The 14,725-nt window shown below is 34.8% G+C and overlaps 1 pseudogene; it reads right to left on the reverse strand.

Annotated features, from left to right (window-relative positions):
- The window catches only part of LOC127444792 (TBC domain-containing protein kinase-like protein), a 70,704-nt pseudogene that overhangs the window by 54,150 nt on the left and 1,829 nt on the right, over nt 1–14,725 (reverse strand).

The raw sequence follows: 14,725 nt of genomic DNA on the forward strand, positions 1-14,725 counted from the left end.
TTCAGAAGACTTGGAATACAACGGAAAAGTAATATGGACCACTTTTGTGTGTTCTTTATTTATTTATTTGATTATTATAACTTTTTTTAAGCTTGACAGTCACAGTCCACATTCACTTTTATTATATGGAAAAGAGTGGCCAGGACATTCATCAAAATTTCAACTTTTGTCTTCCATGAAAAAAAGTCATACCATATGGTGTGGAATGACAAGAGGGTGAGTAAATGATTACAGAATTTTCATTTTCAGGTTTACTATTCCTTGACACTGCCATTTTCACTGATTTCAATTTTTAAAAAAATAATTGTACCTCAATGACTGTGTAACAGTAATGAGAAGCATCACTGAAACAATGGAAACAGTAAATCTAAAACGTCCGACTGGGGGGGCGATTTAGGATCATGTACAAAAATGTCAATGATCCTAAATGTAGGCTTCACTTTCTTTATGCAAAATATAATTTCAGATTTTTTTATATTGATAAACATGACCAAGACATTTTCTTGACAGGTTTCAGAAGAATCATGCAGCAGATGGTCCCTTAAAAAAATTTATAAAATGAAATAAACCCAAGGTGACAATTGCTTGTACTGACAAGAAATCAATCAGAATCCATGTCAACTGGGAATCATGGCAAGGTTAATTGTACTCTATATAATAGCCTGTATATTACAGACTCCAAGTTCAGCAGTAGATTATATCAAAGTCGTTCTAGCAAGTCAGTCCACTGTTGGCAATCTTTGGAACGCTCTCGGGAGACTATTTCCAGTCATGCCAGAGCAGCTCCTATCTATCTGAATGGGGGAACACCGAAATCTCAGAAACGGTTGGTCAAGATTATGATCAAAGAACTTGTATAGCTAATGCGCATGCACGTTAGCGAGTTAGCGAGTCCATTCATTTAAATAGAAGTGGCCCGTCTCTGTTAAATAATCTCTGATTATATCCTCTCAAAGTCTGCATATGATTCTTGTTGTCTAACTATAACAACAGCTGTTAAAGAGTCTGAACAGCACACCAGCTCACTACACTTCATCAGAGACAGATTCAATACTTATTCCCAAAACAAAAATCTCCACACATTCCCCAGCATCCAAGACATTACCTCAAGAATTATTCCCACATGTTATTTGGATGCACAAATGAACAGTTGTGAGATTTGTTCCCTGGATTTGTCTTTGGAGGTCAGCTATCCATCAGTGTATTGTGAGGTCATCCCAGCATTTGAAAAAGAAGGAAGCAGGTGTGTGTGTGTGTGTGGGTGTGTGTGTGTGTGTTTGTGTGTTTGTGTGTGGAGAACTTGGCCAGGGCTCAAATTTCAGGGTTATCTCCATGTGTGAGCGTCCTATCAATGACATGAGCTACAGCCAATCTGATTTCTGACAAGGATGTAAATGAAAAGATAAAGTCAATCATTTCAGAGGTGATTTGGCTTCAAAAACAAGCAACTGCACATGTGATGAAATGCATTATAGCTCTGATAGGTCTTGGACTATTAATAATTAAAATGGAAGAATTTAAAATTGATTGAAACATATCTCAACAACTACAGTAGCTTTGATGATTATGGATTGATTCATTAGATGACCACTTGAAAGGGCATATATTTCAAACAAGCTTCCCTCATTAGTGGTGCTTACTAAAAGGATCACTATTATTATTGCTCATACTTGAGGTTAGGGTTTTGAATGAACCTTTACCCTTAAGTATTAAATGGATAGTTCACCCAAAAATGAAAATTCTGTCATGTATTCATCCTCATGCCATCCCAGATGTGTATGAATTTCTTTCTTCTGCAGGACACAAACAAAGATCTTTAGAAGAATATCTCAGCTCTGTAGGTTCTTATAATACAAGTGAATGGTCATCAGAACTTTGAAGGTCCAAAAAGCACATAAAGGCAGCAAAAAAGTAATCACGAAGTGATATGATAGAGGTGGGTGAGAAATAGATCAATATTTAAGACCTTTTTTAATATAAATTCTCCTCCCTGCCGAGTAAATGGCAATATGCACAAAGAATGTGAATCGACAAAAAAACCTTGAAAGTGAAGATTTATAGTAAAAAAGGATTTAAATATTGATCTGTTTTTCAACCACACCTAACATATCGCTACTGAAGACATGGATTTAACCACTGGGGTGGTATGGTTTACTTTTATGCTGCTTTTATGTGCTTTCTGGTCACCATTCACTTGCACTGTATGGACCTACAGAGCTGAGATATTCTTCTAAAAATCTTCCTTTGTGTTCTGCAGATGAAACAAATTCATACACATCTGGGGTGGTATGAGGGTGAGTAAATGAGTGAATTATGTAATTATTTACTAACTCTCATGTAATTCCATACCTGTGTTCCAAGCGTTTTGAAAAAAAATAGCTTTGTGTGAGGAATAAACTCTATATTAAGTCACTGTTTACTTATAATCTTCTTGAGAGATGCGGTGGAGGGGAAGATTTTTAGAGAACAGCAACTGTTCCTCACATAATGCCATTGTATGGCTTCAGAAGACTTGGAATAAAGCACATGATTAATACGGACCACTTTTATGGCTTTACTCATGTTGTTTGGAGCCTGACAGCCGTGGTCACTGTGACCTGTTATTGAATAAAAAAATAAAAATAAAAAAACCTGCATTAAGATTAAGAGATGACAGAATTTATTTTTCAATGAACTATCCCTTTAAAACATTAATCTCAGGATGACACTTACATCTAGTATGAATCCAATCTTGTTGAGGTGACTGCTAAGCTCTGGATCATGGAACACAATCATCTGCGAGGAGACTGTCAGATATTCTGAAAAAGTGAGAATAAAGAGCATCCAGGCATTTACACTCAGGCCAGAAACACTTTTCCACCGTTATACCCGTGGCTGGACAAACTCTCGGCTCAAAGCTCACTCAGCGAACAAAACAAAGCAATTCTGGCCCTGAAGTGCTGACAGCTGAGCTACCAAACTCAAACAACAAACATGCTCAAATGTCAGGCTGTAGAAATCCTTTTAGTATATCTGGCTGCAATCACTGTAGTGTAACAGCCGTAAACAACAGCAAAACAAGCATGCACATGCATTGCAAACTGTCGCACACGACTCGTGGATGTTGTAAATTAAAGAAATGTGGGCACTTTTTTAGCCTAAAATGAAAATCACACTCCAATTCAGTACAGTGGTTGTATGCTTTTTAATGGTTTGGACAGAAAGGTGGTCTTGCCTTGTATTACATGAGAGTTGTCCTTCAGGAACAAGTTGTACAGATATTTGGGGATAAAGGCTGACATGCATGCATACACAAGAGCAAGGAGGAAAAGGAGGAAAAAATAAAAATAAGACTTGATTAGAAAAACTACAGCCGCTTAATATCAGGAAGAATGTTTAAAAAGGTAATTTTAGAAATCTTACCTTAGTTGTTGAAATTAAGATACAGGAAAAGTGCACAAAGTGAATCCAATCCTGAAGCAAAAACATCAAATGAGAGGCACCAACATACTGGATAAACAAATATGAATCTCACAGAACCTGTCCAAAAAAATTTATAAATAAAGAAAAGAAAAATTAAAAGAAAAGCAGAAGAAATTATAGTTGGCTTAAAAAAATAAAGCATATTTTTATGACCGTTGAGATTTTTTTATATATTAAAATATAATATAAAACATATTTGTAAAATGGTAAATCTTGTCATTTAAATTGTAAAATTTTAAAACATTATGGTAGTATTTGTTGTACTTTAATTTATACATATTTTAATAAACAAATGTATTACAATTTTTTTTTTATTGTGATTATATTACATTATGCATTTGGCAGGCAATAATTAATCCAAAGCAGTGTCAGAAATTTACTTTTCTAGAAACAGGCAATAATTGCCCCCTGTATTTAATTTTAAGAGGGTTTTTTTTACATTTATGAGGGCTTTATATATATATATATATATATATATATACATACTGTGTCATTCTTTTTTTAAATACTTCAATTTAATCGATTCATTTAAATAAATTCTCAATCTTAATAATTAAATTGAGAATTAAATTAAATCAACATCAAATCATATTTTATGTGATATAACTAGCTACAATCATGATATAACTAACTATAATTATAATTTATGTGTATAACTAAGATTAGAATAGAATATTAAGAACTATATTAGATTTTTTTTTTTAATTAAATCAATAAATAACTTTTCCCCCACATTTTGAATTTCAGGGGTATTTTTGTCACTTTTGGGGACATTTGTGCCACGAGCCTCCCTTAATTTCTGACCCTGATCAAAAGTGACTTACAGTGCACTCAAACCTGTGACCCATGAGAATAATTAGAATAAAAAAATAAAAAATAAAAAACCCTCAAAGGTAAAATATCTGGCATTACATAAACATAATGTCACAATCTTAAAAATAAGTTTTGTTTTCTTTAAGCAAACTATAGTGTCTTCTTTCATGTGATTTTTGGGGTGAAATATGACCTGGACATGTTTTTAACAGGTTTTGTGAGATTCACACACACACAGCCATTTAAAAATCACATCAGAGTAAGTATGAAATATATACTGTATATATAAAGCTTCAAGATCGTCCGTTCCACAAGCTCTTTAAAGATCTGTTGGTGCCATCTGGTGGCAGGGTGAGTAAACTGTTCCTCAGTCACCTTGCCAGTAGACCAAGTCAGAATGAGACACCACCCAGGCCTTCAGGACCCGTCTGAGCTTGATGTGACCCTGAGGTGAAGACAGCAATTGAGTACTGCTGATATCGAGGGATGTCAACTTCAATCTGTGTGACAAACAACAACAAAATAGAGGCTGACATTCTGAGAGACTTTCAAGTATGCACCCTTAAACGAACTCAAATGAGCAGCTGGATGGGCAATCAGTGCTGTTGACCACCAAACATTATGAAATATTCAGCAGGGGATAGTCAAATCTTAACCGGGCTTAAAGGTGAAGTGAGGCACTCAGCAAACAAAGTGAATTATTCAACAGACTGATAAATTATTCAGTACTTCAATAACCTCAATCAGTGCCAAGTCTATTTAAGACAGGGAAAGGATTCACATCTGTCTGTCAGTGGGGATGGGCGTGTCCTTATCGATGCTGTCGTATTTTGATTGGATATTTCCCTGTGGAAGTATAGAAACTGATTTGAATAATAAATCTACAGGAAATGCTGAATCTAAATCTTAAAGGGATAGTTCACCCAAAGAAAATAAAAAATTCTCATAATTTACTCACCCTCATACCATCCCAGATGTGTATGACTTTCTTTCTTCTGCTTCACAAACAAAGATTTTAAGGAGAATATCTCAGCTCTGTAGGCCCATATAATGCAAGTGAATGGTGACCAAAATGTGTAGCTCCAAAAAGCACATAAAGGCAGCATAAAAGTAATCCATATGACTCCAGTGGTTAAATCCATGTCTTCTGAAGAGATATTATAGGTGTGGGTGAGAAACAGATAAATATTTAAGTCCTTTTTTACTGTAAGTCTACACTTCCACTTTCACTTCCACATTCTGGTGTGGAAGTGACTTTCACTTTCACATTCTGCCACCTACTGGTCATGGCTGGTCAAAGGTGGAGCTTTGTATTAAAAAAGGACTTAAATATAGATCTGTTTCTCACCCACACCTATTATATCTCTTCAGAAGACATGGATTTAACCACTGGTGTGGTATGGATTACTTTTATGCTGCCTTCATGTGCTTTTTGGAGCTTCAACATTTTTGTCACCATTCATTTGCATAGTGAGAACCAACAGAGCTAAAATATTCTTCTGAACATCTTCGTTTATATTCAGCAGAAGAAAAAAAGTCATACACATCTGGGATAGCATGAGGGTGAGTAAATGATGAGAGAGTTTTCATTTTTGAGTGAACTAATTCTTTAAACCTGTGAAAAGTGTTAACGTAGTCAGCACATAAACGGATGATTGTTTAATATTGCAATGCACAAAGTTATTGCTTAAGAGTGAAATGTGCATTGGATTTATGTCAGCATTTGATTAGTTGCACACATTATGCAAATAAAATAAAATAAAAAACACTTAAGAATCAAAGGTCCAATAATGATAAAGAAAATGCCAGCCATGCTTTTTAGCTGCCAAATGTATTGACATTGACTCAAAAAAAAAAAAAAAAAAGGAATCGATTTAATCAGCACAGAGTTCCTTATTAAAATGAGGCATAAAACATTTAATGCAGAAAGATTTCAATATATATATATATATTGGCAATCAGGGTATACAGTATAAATTAATCATATTGTTCACCTCAACTCCCAGTAATGCAGCCAATGGCAGACCTCTGAGAAGTGGAGGAATATCCACCCTCACCTCCTTCCAGATCTGATTCTTCTTGTATGGGTAAGCCTAAGAATAAACAGCAAACGTCCACAACATATTAGTACCCATTATGAGATAATAAGAGTTTCACTGTTAAAACTAATTTTGTCTACTGTATATATTAAGCTGAAAATCTAATTAGAGAAATATATGGTAAATCATGCAAAACTTAGCTAGACTTAAAGGAATTTTCCGTGTTCAATACAAGTTAGGCTCAATCGACAACATTTGTAGCATAATGTTGATTACTACAAAAGATATTTCTGACCCGTCACTCATTTATTTAAAGGGATAGTTCACTCAAAAATGAAAATTCTTTCATCATTTACTCACCCTCATGCCATCCCAGATGTGTGTGTCTTTCTTTCTTCTGCTGAACACAAACAAAGATTTTAACAAGAATATCTCAGCTCTGTAGGTCCATACAATTCAAGTAGCTACAAAAAACACAAAAAGGCAGCAAAAAAGTAATCCATATGACTCCAGTGGTTAAATCTATATCTTTAGAAGCAATATGATAGGTGTGGGTAAGAAACAGATAAAAATGTAAGTTCTTTTTTTACTCTAAATCTCCACTTTCACTGTTTAGTTTCACTTTAACATCTGAAAGTGAAAGTTAATGTGGATATTTAGAGTAAAAAAGGACATACATTTTGTTCCATTTCTCACCCACACCAATTATATTGCTTCTGAAGACATGGACTTAAACACTGCAGTCATATGGATTACTTTTATGCTGCCTTTATGAGATTTTTGGAGCTACATAGGTCTGTTCACCATTCACTTGCATTGTGAGGACCTAAAGAGCTGAGATATTTTTCTAAAAATCTTCGTTTGTGTTCTGCTGAAGAAGGACAATCATACACTTAGATGAACACATCTTAGATGGCATTAGGGTGAGTAAATGATAAGAGAATTTTCATTTTTGGGTGAACTATCCCTTTAAGAAAACAAAAATTGCAGTTGCAGTGAGGCACTTACAATGGAAGTGAATGGGGCCAGTTGGTAAACATAAAAATACACACAGTTTTAAAAGTATGGCCATAAGATGCAAACTAATTAAATGGTCAAAAGTTATGCCCAATTTTACAACTTAGTTGCCATGACAATGTAACATCTGTAAACCCTGTAATCTGGTAAATGCTGTAATGCCGGTAAAGCCCTGATTTGATCACACTAAAATCATGTTTATACATATAATGTTTACGTCTTGAGGCTATAGTTCTGAAACAAAATGTATTTTGATGTTTATGGACAGGCCCCCATTCACTTCTATTGCAAGTGTAACTTGATTTTTGTTTTTAAAAAATTATGGGGACAAGTCGAAAATAATTTTTGTGGTAATCAACATTATGCCACAAATGCTGTTGATTCCAGAACATTCCTTTACCACCTAAAAAATAGTTATGAGAATAGCAAAACCACCTTTGTGGGGACTTTTCCAACCAAAAGTTTAAGACTAAACCTAAGTCTAAAGTAGAAGCATTATTTAATTATTAAAATTAAAATTATTTCCTATTTGAAATGAATATGAACAACAGGATACGAGATCACGTGCAACATCACTGGTTTTGAATGAACAAGGCATTATACACTACTGTTCAAAAGTTTTAAAACACAACGACATACTTGATTTTGAGAAATCGATGCTTCTGTTACCAAAGGATGCATTAAATTGATCTAACAATACTACCAAAGGGGTCTGGGTTGCTCAGCGAGTAAAGACGCTGACTACCACCCCTGGAGTTGCGAGTTCGAATTCAGGTTGTGCTGAGTGACTCCAGCCAGGTCTCCTAAGCAACCAAATTGGCCTGGTTGCTAGGGTGGGTACAGTTACGTTGGGTTAACCTCCTCGTGGTCACCATAATGTGGTTCTCACTCTCAGTGGGGTGCGTGGTGAGTTATGCATGGATGCTGCAGAGAGAGCGTGAAGCCTCCATCTATGTCTCCGTGGTAACGCGCTCAACAAGCCACGTAATAAGATTCATGGATTGACAGTCTCAGACGAGGAGGCAACTGAGATTCATCCTCCGCCACCCGGACTGAGTCACTACACCACCACGAGGACTTAGAGCACATTGGGAATTGGGCATTCCAAATTGCGGAGAAAAGGGAAGAAGAAAAAAAAAACAATACATTTGCAAATTAGTTTTACATTATAAATGTCTTTACTGTAAGCCTAAATCTAACTCAACCCCAAACCCAACCCCAAATTGCTACTTTGGAGAAGGATTAAAGGAATATTCCGGGTTCAGTACAAGTTAAGCTCAATCGACAGCATTTGTGACATAATATTAATTGACACAAAAATTTATTTTGACTTGCCCCTCCTTTTCCATAAAAAAAGCAAAAATCTGGCTTACAGTGAGGCACTTACAATGGAAGTGAATGGGGCCAATTTCTGAACCTTAAAATATGCACTTTTTCAAAATTATAGCCACAAGACAAAGAAAATGTGCGTAAAAATGATTTCAGTGTGATAAAATCACTTACTAACCTTTTCTGTGTGAAGTTATGGCCAATTTTGCAACTTCATTGCCATGACAACGTAATGTCAACAAACCCTAAAACCCTTTTATAAAAGTATAAGCTTCACATTTCTGTGTTTAAACCCTCCAAAAATTGTCCACATTCACTTTCATTGTAAATGCCTCACTGTAATACAGATTTTTCCTTTTTTTAATTTTTGTGGTAATTTTTGTGGAGCTGAACTTGTATTAAATTTATTCCCTTTTTCTTTGTGTGGACATCCACATTGATCCAACATTGAGGTGATTTCATCAGATTTTGCTATTATTGTAATGAGCCATTTTCAGAAATGTGTGTGAGTGTGAAAATCACCTTGAGCAGTCTGTCGATGAAGACAATGCATGTGAGCTGGTACTCAGTGTCTCTCTCTCTCTCGGATAATGAGCGGCAGTGTGATGGTGGCTGACAGTTCATTACTGCTGTTAGACTGAAGCAGACTGGATTGTCTGCGTAACACACAGAACACTTCTGTATCATCACACAGAAACCAACTGCTGCCAAACACACCACAATACTTACAGACCCCACCGAATAAAGTTTTGCTGCTATTAGTCTGTGTCTGTTCGCTTTGAAGTTATCTAAATGCTAGTGTACTCCTAAACACTGAAAAATTAACTGTTCGCAAATACACACATTTAAAATTGAGTCTTTTTCTTCTGTGAAAACTGACCAAATATTGATGACATCATCTTGAACTCAAGGGCGTATTCATATTTTTGACCAATCAAATGCTCTGTAGAATGAGCATGTCCCTCCCCCTAATACCACTGGTTTCTGACTGGCACTAACAAGTAGCAAATCATGGCTCACGGCTGTGACATACACTAAATCCTAGTTTCCATAACTAAATCCTAGGAGGGGGTGGGGGGGCTTTCGACATGTCCTGCACTAATTTCCTGTTTAATTGGAAATATGTTATCACAGGAAATACTGTATAACTTGTTTTTTAAATGATTTCATAGGTCTCTAAAATATGGAGATAAAATGTGAGCTAGTGACGTAAAAAGATAACTTTTTCTTACTTCTGATAATGGGTAGTATGTCTCTCCAGCAACATCCTTCAATATCTGGAATGAAAACATCAGAAGCATCAACATTCAGTTGATTTGTTAGAAACACAAAAAAAAAGTCCAATATTGTCCAGATTTAGCAATACATTTTTTCAAAAATAACTATCAAATTTATATCAATCTAAAGGTTGTATCTAAATCTTACAAAATTTAAATTCTCTCATCATTTACTCACCCTCAGCCCTTCCCCAGATGTGTTTGACTTTCTTTCTTCTGCTGAACACAAACAAAGATTTTTAGAAGAATATCTCAACTCTGTAGGTCCATACAATGCAAGTGAATGGTGACCAAAACTTTGAAGCTCCAAAAAGCTCATAAAGGCAGCATAAAAGTAATCCATATGACTCCAGTAGTTTAATCCATATCTTCAGAAGTGATATGATAGATGTGGTTGAGAAACAAATCAATATTCATGTCCTTTTTTCCTATAAATTCATCCTCCATGCCCAGTTGGTGGCGATATGCACAAAGAATTTGAACCGTCAAAAACAAACAAAGAAGAATTTGAAAGTGAGATTGAAAGAAGAGGAGATTGATAGACAATGAGAAGTGGATGGAGATTTAAGCAGAAGTGTACATTACATTGCTATTATCTACTGTAAATGAAGTCAAGTTCTTACTTTATACTCAATCACATCTTCAAATGCATGAGTTATATTTCCAAATGCAAAGCACAGAATTCACAGTTTAACAATGTTTGTTTAACATCTTGGTATGTAGACTAGACTCATGTACAACACAGTAAAACCACGGTAAAACCATAGCAGGCTTCTTTAATAAGATTTTGTATCTTTTTATGACCTCAAACAAAGAAATACTCACCATATTCCTAGTTTTCATATCTCAAAGACCATCCTTTCAAAACTTGTACAACCTAACAATGCGCTCCACAGAACAATATACTGTATGGACTTGTAATTGTTTAAAAGCATATTGTCGTTGCACTGCTAGTCAGCTGTTGTACTGACTACACATGATCTAACTGCTGTACATCCAGGGCTGCGTTTCCCAAAAGCATCGTAAGCCTAAGTAGGTAGCTTAAGTTTGTGATGCATTTGGGAAACGCAGCCCAGGTTGATAGGAATCCTGATCTGATGGCTCAAATCCAAACCTTTACAGAGTTCACTGATGTCCTCGGGAAGCTCCAAATGTGCACAGCGGGGGAAGGTGGCATACAGAGGCACAGGGATGTGATAGGGTGTATTCTGGGAAGAAATGCTCTCAAAAACAGAGTCCCCCAGAAGCTCAGCTGGGGTGGGCCTGAGAGAAACAAGAACCAAGTAAAGATACTATAATTAATATATCATACAATTGCCCTGTCATGTGTTTTGAATAACAGACATGAAATGCCTATTCAAAATCGATGGACATTTAAAACGCATCCTGTAATGAGCTTGTTTTTTTTTTTTTTTTTTTTTTTTCAATTAGACCCATTGAAACAACTCGGTGTAAAAAAGTGATTAATTAAAAACCAATCAGGCTTTTCCACCCTATAATTTAAGAAAAGAACCAAACATGCGTAAATTCAATGACTGATATGTTATTCTCTTGTGCAAATTCACTGAGCTAACATGATGAGTTTGAGAATTGAGAAGAGATAAAGGTAAAGCCCTTCTCAAGACATTTCACAGAATAATGACATAATGTCAGGCCGGACAGCGTGAAGAAAGAGCTTTAGGAAGAAGAGCGAGAGTGTGTCTATACGTACGGAAATGACAAGAGAGGGTGAAAGATTAACTTTTTGAAGGGAGAAACATCAGGCATTTCCTCAATAAATCCTGCACATTTTCAGGCAGCTCCTGGGAAACACAGGGACAAAAACATTACTGTTTACATACTGTTTACATACTATAAGTGACAGGTGACAACAAGTCATTTCACAACGGCTCGAGTCTGTTTACAGTGGAAATGTTGAATCAGCACACCTGCTCGGAATGTTTACTAAAACGGACCAATCAGCTGTAAGCCTCATTCTAGTCCTCGGCAGCAGGAAAATGAGAGAATCTCTTTGTATCCAACTATATTTTCAACATAGATCCAGTGATTTAAAATTTAGTTAACTTATAATACCTTATAAAAACCACTTAAAATAATTATTATAATTAGGGCTGGCGATTTAACACGTTAATTACGCGTTAATAAAGCTTTAAAATGCCCCCGACCTGTGCATAAATTCCATAATACTTGATGCAGCAGGGGGCAGTCAGCGCGCCAGCTATACAATCAACACGCCTCATCAAACCAATGAGCAGGCAGCATACAGCCTTCCACAGATGCACTTTAGCGCTAAAAGACAACTGGACGGAGCACAACAGAATGCAGGAATTTCGCAACACATTTTTCAAAATTTCAAATGACATTTAACTTGACATATCTTGCTAAAAATACAGCACTTATGACTTAAGAGGAGCTGAAAACAAAGGAGACACGACAGAACCACAGTGAGATGCTCCAAAAGTGTGCATGAGTGCATCCAACAAATAAACAAAAAGCAGGGGAAAGTAGAATAATAACTAGGTTATGTTCAGTGATATGGAAAATTAGAAATAAACATTATTTTGATTTTAAAAGCACTTTTTGTATTGTCTAAACACTTGTCTGTTGCAACTACAAATAAACATATATATATATACATACACTGTATACAGTATCTCTCTATATACAGTATACCATATATATATATATATATATATATATATATATGATTTCATGTATTTGAATGAAATAATAATTTATTTTATAAATTATCTTAATTTGGGGGACTTTCTTAGTAAATATTGATATGCAATTAATTGCAATTAATTTAGTTAATTAACTGTCACATCATGCAATTAATTCCATAAAAATGTTTTATTGATTGACAGCCCTAATTTAAAAAATAAAAAATTATTGGGTTTGTTCAATGATATGGAAATAAACATTATTTTTTATTTAACAGACACTTTTTGTATTGTCTAAATGCTTTACTTGTCTGTTGCAACTACATTTAAATGGTATATATATATATATATATATATATATATATATATATATATATATATATATATATAGTGTGATGTAATGTATTAGAATAAAATAATATTTTATATATTTTTTTATATATTTATATTTTAATTATTATATTCCAAATTAGCCTAATTGGGGCTTATATAGATATGCAGATATAATGCATAAAATTCATTTATAAAACAAAAACAAATCACACATCATATTTGTATTTAAATTATTTCACATGGACAAGATAATAAAACTTTCTGCAAAGCATCAATAATAGAAGTCAGCTTAAGGTGTATCACAATCTGATATGTACATTTCTAGTGTACACAGTTTCATTGATAATAATATGAGCGATTTCATTTTGATATGTTGCGACAGGCCACTTGTGTCCATTGTAGACACAGTGTTTTATTTGTATTTTAATAATGCCATTTCAGGTATTTACATGACAAGAAAAAATATATGACTCTTCAAATGTATTTTTGTAGATACGAGTAAGTAAAGCAATAACCCCTTTACAATTCGGCACTATCAGACAATCATGCTATAAACCTGCCAACACCTAAACTTTTTACAAGGACATTTGGAAAACATTAGCTGTACGGTTACTGCACACCCTCTGTCATGGGAAGAAGACCTTATTTCAGTGGTTTCAAAGAAAAAACCTTTTGAGATAAGACTGAGATAAGCATGACAGTGATTGTGTACTTTTTTGTATTGCAGTAAATGGTCTATAATCAAACTGAGATCTATTTTTGCATGGAATGTAAAGTACAAAGATAAAAGACTCTATCCATTCAAACATACTAACCTTAATTGAATCCAAGCACCCGTGTTCCTCTGCCAGAACAGTGATTATGTCATCCATGCATCCTGAAGAGATATATACAAAAAAAAACATAAGATATTCCAATGGTGAAATAGATTATGACAGAAAATGGACAGAGTAATAGAACAGTTCAAACGTAATGTGAAAGTGAAATGTAAAATTCAACTCACCTAAGGTGATGATGAATGTCATTCTCTCACTGTTATCAATGCTCTGTAGAATCTGTCTTCCCTATTGGTCAACACAAGTCACATGACTTCTACAACCTCCAAAGATTGTGTCAGTATAAATTAGTAAAACAGATCATTTCAATTATTTTTGCTGTTGTTGTTGTTGTTGACATGAAAGCTGAAATAAAGACAGATTGGCCATGTTCAGCGCATACTACCATACTACTTGTATTGATGCTCGACTTGACCTACCATTTCCAATGTGATAAATGAATCAGTTACAGTAATTTTGTGCACCCATTACTTGATCGGACTGCCAAAAGTTGAGATATTTTACACTGAATTGGACTGACAATGCATAAAAACGTTTAGTTTTTGTTTTCTGAGATAATATTACAAGATTTATAGATTTATTTCTGGATGTAAGTTGTGGATGTTGTTATACAGTATGTTATACAGTGTGTTATACAGTATTTATACAGCATACTATTTCAAACCATTACTTTTTTTTATTTTATTTATTAGTTTTACTGCACAGTATGTGTTATGCATTACATTAGATGTCCATTTCAAACACAGCCATCTTCATCACCTCACACAATATTTTGCAACCAACTATATGTAAACAAAATAGGTATTTTGGGGAACATAATCAGATGTTCAGAAAAGTCAAATTCAACGCAGTCCTCATTGGTCTGAAGCAACTCTATGAAAACTTTGAGAGCATTCCACACAGATTTCAAACAGAAGAACCCCAAGAGACCAACGTCTGTTTTGGGCCCTTAAGGA

This window comes from Myxocyprinus asiaticus, chromosome 8 (assembly GCF_019703515.2).
Source record: "Myxocyprinus asiaticus isolate MX2 ecotype Aquarium Trade chromosome 8, UBuf_Myxa_2, whole genome shotgun sequence".
NCBI lineage: Eukaryota > Metazoa > Chordata > Actinopteri > Cypriniformes > Catostomidae > Myxocyprinus > Myxocyprinus asiaticus.